Below are 8898 nucleotides of genomic sequence, written 5' to 3' on the forward strand. Positions count from 1 at the left end.
ATGTCCCTTTCTTCTGACTCCTCCTCAGGGGCCAGGGTTCTGTTTTACTCATCTCCACATCACCAGCTGCTGGTCAAAGTCAGAACTCCATAAATGTCTAGGGGATGAATGAATGAATGGTTGATGGAATTGAAGTGACTCATGAAGGAAAGTAAGGAGTCCAGGAGAGTTCCAGGCCAGAGGCTACAACAAGGGGCTGGATGTTGATGCTTTTCATAAGATTGGAAATACAGAACGAATGACGGTTTAGAGAACAAAGGGCTACCCCCATCGGGTAGAGACATCCACTAGGCAGTTAGATCTATGTACACATCTGGAGTTCAGGAAAGAACTTATCTGCACGAGGGGTATCATTTGGGGAATCACTGCAGTGGGAAAATTGCTCAGAGAAGGGTCTAGAGTGAGAAGAAAACAGGGGAGGAACACTGGTATTAAAACATGGGCAGAGTCGTGCTTTGTGACCACCTAGAGGGGTGGGATAGGGAGGGTGGGAGGGAGACGCAAGAGGGAGGAGATATGGGGATAGGTATAGCTGATTCACTTTGTTCTACAGCAGAAACACACCATTGTAAAGCAATTATACTCCAATAAAGATGTTAAAAAAAAAAAAAAAAAAACATGGCAGAGAAAGATAGTTCCATGTAAATAACAGAGGAGACAAGGCCAAAGAGGTAGGAGCTACTCCATCAGGATGTGATGTCACCCAGATCAAGGGAGGAGAGCATTCCGAGAAGGGGATGACCAGTGCTTCCAAATGCAGCAGTCACTTCTTAAACGATGGGCAAGGCCCTTTATAATCTAGCCCTTGCCTAGATTTCCCACCTCATCCCCTCACACCATAGATTCCAGCCTGTCCGCATGGCTTAGCGTTCCCTGAATATCCTATGGCATTTCACCTTCCGGTACCTTTGTTCATTCATTTCCTCTTCCTGTAAGGTCCATATCCACCTATCCCGAAATTGTCACCACCAGTCAAATGCCGTCTTAAGCTTTTCCTCCTATAAAGCTTGCCTAACCTGCTGACCGCTCCTTCCTCTAGGCCTCTACTCTTCTGTGAACTTCGCTCTTACACATCACCTGTAAGGCTATATTTTTATTGCCATGCCTCTCTTACCCTCAAGGTTGAGTTGTCTGGGGGCACAGGCTGTCTATTTATTTCTACAATGCGGAGAGCAGACACAGGGTCTCGCATAAGTCAGCAGCTCCTATATTTTATTGAATGAGAAAGACTGAACCAAATACTTTGCACGTCAACGTCACTCATAGAACAAATCAGTAGAAGTGCAAAAATCAAGATCCAATTAATTGAGGGTTTTCCTTTGCTGGGTTTTGGTTAACTGAAGTTCCCCTGGGTTAATGCCTAGATTGATGTTATACAGAATGCACTGAATTTTGCCCTGGCCTATATGAGCTCCTGAATATACTTGCAAATGAACTCATCTGGGGAGGAGGGATCACCTTCGTGGGGTTACACAGAAACATCCATTTGTGTTGAGGCTGCCAAATTGGCTCTCCCTTGGCCCCACTGCACAGAGGGTGTCTCATAAACGTTAACTAATCATATTAACCATGCTCAAGGGGGTGTCAGTGGTCATAAAAGCTGGATTTTATGGAAGCTTCTCTGTATCTCCTGGTGGGTGGCTACAACTTACACAGGCCTGGTGGCCAGAGGTCTCCATACAGCCTGCATCTAAGAGACCTGTACGCTTGGGTGGCTTGGATCCAATCACAAGCTGGGACGCCCAACCATTGATTGATTGAGGAAGGCCACCCACACTGAGCCTTCTGGAATCCATTGGTGAGTCACGGGCCAAAGGATTATGTCTTCAATATGGGCCATCGGGCCTGATACCAAGGCATTTCCTGCTTATAGCTTAGCAGAGCTGTCCTTAATGAGGGTGATGACCTGTAGGTCCAAGAAATAACCGGATGAGAGGAAAACCCTAGCCTCATTTACACCTCATGGGACATGGCTTCCTAAGCCTTTTCTGTTTGATTCTATATTCTCCAGCAGACCTCAGTTTATACTCATGCTATCATTTATCCGTTGTATTCATTCATTCCATGGACAATAGTTGAACACCTGGGCTAGATAGATGTTAGAAGTACAGAGATGAATAAGACACGGTTCCCAACCTTTGCGGTTAACTGTAGAGAGATAAGTAAGAAACCATTGCCGTGCAGTGTGTTATGTTTATATGGCCATAAAGGTATGTACAGAGGGAAGAAAGGGGACCATGGAGGTGACATTTGTACTGAGTTTTAAAGGATGAATAGAATTTCAGCTGGCAAGTAAAAGGGAAGAAGTGAGGGTGCCAGGTATCCAGGGGGGTGGAGGAGGCATTTTAAACAATTAGATACATAGAATGAGCGGGGTGCTGAAGTGGGGGTCAAGAGCAGGATCTCTGCCTCGATAATTCCAGGGATACCACTCACATCAGAGTCTACAGAGTAAGCTGGTGGTTATACGCCCCTCATGGCCCTCGTCGGGAAGCTTGGGTTCAATGCCTGACTCTGCTACTAACCAGCTGTATGACCTTGGGTGATGCTCTTCCTGTTCCTCGCTCCCTTCAAAAGTGGAATCAAGAAACTGAACTGGGGCTTCCCTGGTGGCACAGTGGTTGAGAGTCCACCTGCTGACGCAGGGGACACGGGTTTGTGTCCCGGTCCGGGAAGATCCCACATGCCACAGAGCGGCTGGGCCCGTGAGCCATGGCCGCTTGGCCTGTGTGTCCGGAGCCTGTGCTCCGCAACAGTAGAGGCCACAACAGTGAGAGGCCCGCATACCGCAAAAAAAAAAAAACAAAAAAACAAAGAAACTGAACTGGATGGTATCTAAATAATCTCTTCTCTCTAGACTCCTCTATGAGTCTGTGAATCCAGGGTGAGATGAAATGACGTAGGAGTTAAAGCTTGTCATTTCAGGACTGAATTAGGCATTGTCCTTGGAAATAAAACTCTAATCTTCTCCAAACTCTTGATTTGTGTACATTTTTTACATAATGTTAGTTAAACATTGATACATAAAATATGAGCACTAAAAGGGAATGTAAAGATCATTTAACCCAAGTGGTTCAGTTTTGAAAAGGTGAGACTGAGGCCCAGAGACAGTAACTGATCCACCCAAAGGCACATGGTGTGTTAGGTCAGGACGAGGACTCGACCAGACTCTTCGCCCCAAATTTGACCCCAACTCCTTCCAAGACATTATAATTTTCTTGGCCCAAGTTTCAGGTTTATTAAAAAAAAGAAAAAAAAACAGAAAAAGAAGCAGTATTCTATTAAGAAGCATAATGTTGCTAATGAAGGCTGCCTGCAGATCTTCCCCTGTGCCTCTTGGACACCCTATTCCCACTCTGCTGGCTCCCAAATATCAGAGCATCCAGTTGACCAGACCTTCAGATCTAGGACCATGGCACACATCCACCTCATATTTCTTTGAAATACAAGAATTCCAAACCCTTTTCCTCATAAGTAAATTAAATCTATGTATATATTCAAGTCACTTTACATGTGGCCAAAATATTCCAAGCACCATCCACCCAGATACCCAAATGAGAAACCCGAGTATGATTCTAGCTCCTCTTCTCTCTCCCATCCTCTCCTCCTAGTTCCAACACATTCCCTCTCTCCAACCTCACTGACCTACTTCATAGCCTCACCCTTTCGTACCTGGACTATTACATTAGTCACCTAACTAGTCTCCCTCCCTCTCATCCATCTTCTTCCTCCTGCCACCAGGATGGTTTTGATTCTGCCCTGCTCAAGGGCAAACTAGGGGCGCTCCCACACCTATCCAGTCTTAAGCATGGCATCTCACATGGTTGCCACCTTCTCCCACCCACCTTCACTGTTTATTTCTGCCTTCGTACTCCACCAGAGTACGTACAGTTATTATTTACGGTTCTACAGGTATGCTGTGCTACCTCAGGCCTCCACACCTTTACTCAGGCTGTTTCCTATGCCTGGAATGCTTCCCCCATCCTCAAATCCATCTGCCTTGTACCTGCCTCCTGTTCAAGTCTGCTCAGGATACCACAACAAAATACCACAGACTGGGTAGCATAAATGAGAAAAATTTATTTCTTCAGTGTTCTAGAGGCTAGAGGTCCATGATCAAGGTGCCAGCAATCTCAGTTTCTGGTGAGAGTGCTCTTCCTGGCTTACAGACAGCTGCCTTCTCTCTGTGTGCTCATGTGGGCTTTGCTCCATGTGTGTAGGAAGAGAGAGCTCTCTGCTGTCTCTTCTTCTTCTTACAAAGCCACCAATGCTATGGGATGAGGGCCCCACCCTTATGATTTCATTTAATCTAATTGCTTCCCTAAAGGCCCTCTGCCTATATACAATCACATCGAGGGTTAGAGTTCAACATATGAATCTGGCAGACACAATTTAGTCCATAACACCTCCATGATAGCACTCATCCCTATGTATTATGATGTTTTATTTTCATGTCTTTCTCCTCCATTGGATTCTAAGTTCTTGAGGAAAATTAGGATCGTCTCTGAATCCTTATGTTGGTGAAGCCTGGTCCAGGTTTTGTGAAGCCCGAGGCTTATAAAATGTGATGGGTCCTCACTAAGGAAGGGATTAAAAGTTAGGTCCGGGGCCTCCCTGGTGGCGCAGTGGTTGAGAGTCCGCCTGCCGATGCAGGGGACACGGGTTCGTGCCCCGGTCCGGGAAGATCCCACATGCCGCGGAGTGGCTGGGCCCGTGAGCCATGGCCGCTAAGCCTGCGCGTCCAGAAACTGTGCTCCGCAACGGGAGAGGCCACAACAGTGAGAGGCCCGCGTACCACAAAAAAAAAAAAAAAGTTAGGTCCGAAGTGACTTGAAAAAGGGCTCATGCAAGTGAGGAGCCCTGGAGCTTCAGCGTCATAGCTTCACAGTCTACTGCCTCTGGGCTAACAATAAAAAGCTTCATTGGGTCCTACAAAGACCACAGGCTGGGGCGCATTCAAATTTCTCATGCGACTTTGGGCAGGTAATTTCATTATCCACACTTCAGTGTTTCTGTGTGTGTAAAATGGGCTCATAATACCTGCCATGAGGTTGTTTTGAGGATGTAATTAAATAACCTGAAAATACATTAAATATTTGTTTACTTGCTCATTGTCTGTGTTTCCAACTACGATGTAAGCTCCTTTCAGAAAAGAGACTCTGCCTTGGTTGTGAATGAATCTCTTCCAAGATGGTGCCTGGAAATGGGTGGATGCTCCATAAATATTTGCTGGGTGAAAGAACGCAGTGCCTTGTGGGACCTGAAAGAATGGTGCTCGGTAAGTTCTCCCAATTGTAACTATTGCTACTATTAATGAGTCTTAGTTAAATGAATAAGGAAGAGACGGAAAATACCAATGATCAGAAGATGTAAAACATCACTGATAGCTAGACTCTGGAGAGCATTACCATTCAAAACCTCTTATTGTCTTAAATGTTTTTAAACTGAGAATAAGAATACATCTGGAAGGAAAGAAGGAAGAAAGGAAGTTGAGGGAGGGAAGGAGGGAAGTAGGAGAGGGAGGGAGAGAGGAAAAGAAAAAGAGAGAGAGACAGACCAATAAATAAATAAAACAAAAGAACACTGAAAACCATCCAGGCAATGGGGAGAGTCAAAATAGGAAAGCCCCAGAAATTTGACATCGTTCCTTCCAGGACCAAGATAGCTTACATCAGCTCCCTCTGTGCTCTCCAGGGAGTAGGGAGTGTTGCTGGGTGCAGAATGCTCTCCAATCAGCCTTCTAAGAGGGGGCAGGCAACCTCAAATCATGTCAGGCCCCAGTCTCTTCCAGCTTGGAGCTGAAAAGCCAGTCCTCCAACTTAACTCTGAACTCCTCACCCCAATCAATTAAGAGAAATCCCATCAAAAACCCCAAGTAAGTTTGCTTGGCCTGACCTAGCGAAAGAGGCATTGCTCCTGCTGGAAGAATCTATCATTTTTAAATGGCTCACACTGATGGTTGAGGAATTCAGGGAGAGAGGCTGAATCCCAGCACCTCAAGAGCCTAGAGGGACCCCCACACTCACAGAGGGCCCCCTTCATTAGAGATGGGGAAACTGAGGCTGCAAGACAACCAGCTACTTTGTCAGGGTCACAGAGCTTCATTATTACTATCATTAAAGGGAATCCCTGAGATAGACCTAGCCTCCTACACAGTGCATTTAATTCTCACACTTGACTGTGTCAGTAACTCTGACTCATGGTTCAAGAATAAGACCCTCACCTCAGCTTCACAGATCTTGTTTCCGTTTCTCATTCTGCTTTGCATGCGCTGTGGGAGCTCGGACAAGTGACTGCACCTTCCTGGGCTCCAGTCTCAACCTCTGCAATTTGTCTCACACGTGCACTGTCAAGATTAAGCGAGGTAGCATTTTCTTAAAAGCTGGTACTTTTCATGCTTAAATGCTGATTTCCTACCTTCTCCCTTCCTCCCCCTTGCCCTACCTTCTTTCTCCTTCCCTCCACTCCTCTTTCCTTCCTTTGTCCTTCATAGGTGCTACGATGAAGGCAAAGAAGTAGAACACAGGGTCCTTGCTCAGAGGAAGTTCATCTCCAATCAGGCTTCAGTTTTCACTTCTCTAACACATAAAGGCGGGGATACACAGATGTCCATTCCCTGTCCTCAAGGAGCTTATAGAAAACCAGAGCTAAATACAAGGGGGAGAAGACCCCACAGGAAGCATGACATTTTATAAACATTTTCAAGCGTTCAGAAATCATGAAGAAGGGAGGGAATAGCCACGTCAGGCTCCAGCAGTAAGGTGTCAGAGGGGGAAACCCAAGAGGTACTATAGTTCTCCTTGCCTGATGCAAAAAACAAGCCAAAAAAAAAATGTTAAAGGGAAGTAGAAGTTCGCCAGTCAGGGCAACTATTTCTGGGCACCGCATTTTCTAAAGAGAATCTGGTGCGTACCAACTACTACATTTTTTTTTAGTCCTCTGGGTCCTATGATTATTGAACCTCGTGGGAAAAAATCTAAACGTACATGAAACTGAAACAAGAGAAAGAAAATGAAAGGAGAAGAGGAAAGAAGAAGGAAGAAAGAAAGGAAACTACCTTGGGCTTTCACTTCTAAGTACTAAGTCCCAGACCAGTTCCCTTTATTTATTCATTCTATGAGTGACAAAAAGGAGGAAAAGGGGTGGGGGAAGGGGGGGGGAGGTGGAAGGAAGAAGGAAGGGTGGGAAGAAAACTTGGAGATGAATATTATCTTCTGTTTAAACAAGAGGAAACTAAGGTCAAGAGAAAATGCCTTGCCCAAGGCAGCAGAGTCATAAGAAGAAGAACTAGGACTGAAAGCCAGCTCTGTGTGACTGCAAAGCTTGGACTCCCTCAGGACATCCTGATCCCTGGGTCAGAGTCCACTTTATCCCCCAAATGATAGCACCAGCGGTAAGGTATGGTCTGAAGAGCCAGGACATCATGGAAGCAGCAATAAAAAGCACAGAGCAAAGAGCCCTCCCAGGTGCCCAGCGAATCCCACCACTCCTGCAATTATCTCCACAAGATTAACTTCTCCCTGTGCTACTGACCAAGTTAACCCTGGGTGGGTCACTTAACCTCTCTGGCCCAAAGTTGTCTTCTCTGTAAAATGGGTCCATAACATCTTCATCATTTGATGAAAGGACTGGATTAGCTGAAATCTTGAGCTCCTGTCCAGGTTGAAGTTTTTAGATGTTACTCACATCACAGAATTTCACACCTAGAAAAAAAAGTGTAGAAATTCATGTGTCTCAAGCTTGAGAAATGGCTAGACTCTCGGCAGAGATTACCATTTGGCCCATTTGTTCTCTTCTGTTGCATAATGATAGAATTTTTAGTTGGTCACAACACTGCCCAACTAAAGAGATTACTTGGCCTCCCTTGAAGGTAGGGGTGGCCATATGATCAAACTATAGGTAGTGGATGTGAAAAAAAGTGATGTGTGTAAATTCTGCTCTTAAAAAGAAATGGTAGGCTCTCTACTTTCCTCCTTGCCTCCTTCCTTTTGGATGAAATGCACACTTGATGGCAGGAACTGGGGCTGCCTTCTTGGATCACAGGTTGGAAGGCCCATGATGAGGACTATAGAGCAACGTGATGGGAAGAGCTCGGGTCCTGATGCTCAAGAAACCATCATTCTATCCCTGGAACGCCTACCTGGACTTCATACATGAGAGAGAAATAAATTCCTACCTTGTTTATGCTACTGTCTTCTAACAAATACATCTTTTTTAAGGAAAAAAAATCACAGATTGTCCAATTTGGGAAACACACTGCACGGAAAGTGAAATGGAAAACATTTTAGACTTATTCATGGCGTTGCCATAGTCATAAATAGAAAGTCAAATGGGGCCACTGAAATCTCACATCTATACATAGAAATGGAGGTGGGGGAGGATGATTATGTTTATATGGAATGGGGAGAGGGCTGGATAACCATTTCAATGGATACACAAAATTATCACAAAACTTTTACATTGCACTCACCCCTACCCTGAACCCAGGGGCCAGCGGAGCCCAGTTAGAGGAAAAATGATCTAATCCATTCATTTTCAAACCAAATTCCACTCTGACTCCAGGACAATATCTGGTAGCGGGAGAAGTCCAGGGAGGATGAGGCAGGACAAGATGAGATCAGCAGATCTCCAGGCCCCACCACTTGCCTTAACCGCGGCACCACTGCTTTTATCTGTTTTACATACTGAGGTCCCACAGAAGAATTCAAATGACTCTGTTGTTCAGGTTTGAATAAGTTCAACCTCCTGGTTAATAGAGGAAGGAACTACTACCCAGAAAGGGGAATTGACTTGTCTACAGCCACATAGTGAGGAAGAGGACAATTTCCCAGGCCTAGGAATCAGCCTCTTTCACTGAATCAGACCTATTTATTGATCAGGCCAGACCCAGCTTCTAGC

The 8898-nt window shown here is 45.4% G+C and overlaps 1 long non-coding RNA gene across 1 annotated transcript; it reads right to left on the reverse strand.

The window, feature by feature from the left end:
* Positions 1 to 4693: 4693 nt before the first annotated feature.
* LOC307192336 lies at positions 4694 to 7663 on the reverse strand. Its single transcript, XR_013830043.1, has 4 exons — positions 7534 to 7663; positions 6445 to 6578; positions 6224 to 6346; positions 4694 to 5260 (listed from the first exon to the last, which is right to left on the reverse strand). It is a non-coding gene; the product is annotated as an uncharacterized lncRNA (long non-coding RNA).
* Between the last annotated feature and the right edge of the window lie 1235 nt (positions 7664 to 8898).

Source organism: Stenella coeruleoalba (genome assembly GCF_951394435.1).
Source record: "Stenella coeruleoalba genome assembly, chromosome: 1".
Lineage (NCBI taxonomy): Eukaryota > Metazoa > Chordata > Mammalia > Artiodactyla > Delphinidae > Stenella > Stenella coeruleoalba.